The following is a 1,795-nucleotide window of genomic DNA, read 5'->3' as shown; positions in this document are numbered from 1 at the left end:
GGNCGGGGCAGAGAGGCTAAGTTTTAAACCAATACGAACCTGTACCCACACTTATTGACAATTCTGTTTCTCCTACACGCCTCTCCCCCACCCATCTAATAATTCATAGAAACTAAAACACGAGCATCACCAACACTCATGGGCAATTCTGCGGCCCCCACTCGCCTCTCCGCCATCCACCTGTATACCAATGGGTAATGGGCGGCGTGGGGAAAGAGGCAACTGTGGGAGAGGGTGATATGGAAAAAAGGCAAAACTCGCAAGGGCAAAATAGGAAAGAGAGAAGGGGTAAAGCGGGAATGATTTAGGGGCGAAATAGGGAAAAGGGCGATATGGGCAATTGGGCAAATTAATGCCAAAGATGGGAGTCGATGTTCTTCACATGTTGAAGGTGAAACAGTAGGGCGTAAAACTCTGTATGAGTCAATGTGTTTGTTCGTTACCGTTCGTGTTCACCAGCCAATCGAAGACGCGTTCAGTGAGAAGCCTACACGTTATCAATTTTCCAATTTGTGTGCTAATTGACCGTTCTGTGTGAACGAGATTAAAGTAATTTGGAGAGTCCACCCAGTATAAATGTATTATAACGGATATCTGGTCACCGTAAAATCCTTTATTAGTTTTTGATTGATAATCATGTTTCACATTCTCTAATCTCCATGTTACCAATTAGTCCGATACACTCGGAGTTATCTTCACAAAGTCAAGCTATTACAAGCTTCATCTTCACAATGTCAAGCTATTACAAACTTCATCTTCACAATGTCAAGTTATTACAAACTTCATCTTCACAATGTCAAGCTATTACAAACTTCCTCTTCACAATGTCAAGCTATTACAAACTTCATCTTCACGATGTCAAGCTATTACAAACTTCATCTTCACGATGTCAAGCTATTACAAACTTCATCTTCACGATGTCAAGCTATTACAAACTTCATCTTCACGATGTCAAGCTATTACTAACTTTATCTTACACCTTGACTGCAATACTCACTTTTCTTGTATTGTATCTTCACAATGTCAAGTTATTATCAACTTTATTATCAAGGTTATTTTGACATTTAAGAGGCCAGTCTTTAGACCCAAACTGAAGTGGCTATATTTATAATTAAAGATAATAAAAACGGAACGAAAGGTTGCTTGTAGTCAAGGTATAAGTACTAAGTTAGTAATAGTTTGACATCGTGAAGATGTGGTGCAAGAAAGGTTGCCATTGCAGGCAAGGTATAAGACGAAGTTGCTAATAGCTTGACATTGTGAAGATGTGATACAAGAAAGGTGGCTATTGTAGTCAAGGAATAAGTACTAAGTTAGTAATAGATTGACACTATGAAGATGTGATACAAGAAAGGTGGCTATTGTAGTCAAGGTATACAATATTTGATATCGAAGCATTTGTTCTGAGTTTCATTTGATTTTCAAAGACATTTTTCTTGCAAGAAAAATCTGTTTTTCGCGGACAAACGCCCGTCGTTTCCGCCCGGCTTTATATAGAGGTCGAAGGGGTCAAACCGTAAGTCCTTCTCATTAATGAAACGCCACTAAATGGAGAATGTTAATCGTTGATAGTAACTTAGAAGTACTTTTCTACTAATAAATATCAAAATACTAATCATAACTTATTAACTCAATACCATACAGTTGATTAGCTTCTAATTCCAATAATACGTCAAGGGCCACAGAAGTGTCAATAATAGTTGGCGTAGGGTCGTGTTTCAATGACATTTCTATAAATTATTCGGTGGGTGGGGGAGAGGCGAGTAGGGGCATCAGAATTGTCAGGAGGTTCATA

This window comes from Lottia gigantea (genome assembly GCF_000327385.1).
Source record: "Lottia gigantea unplaced genomic scaffold LOTGIsca_60, whole genome shotgun sequence".
Taxonomy (NCBI): Eukaryota; Metazoa; Mollusca; class Gastropoda; family Lottiidae; genus Lottia; species Lottia gigantea.
Note: the sequence above shows the minus strand (reverse complement) of the source record.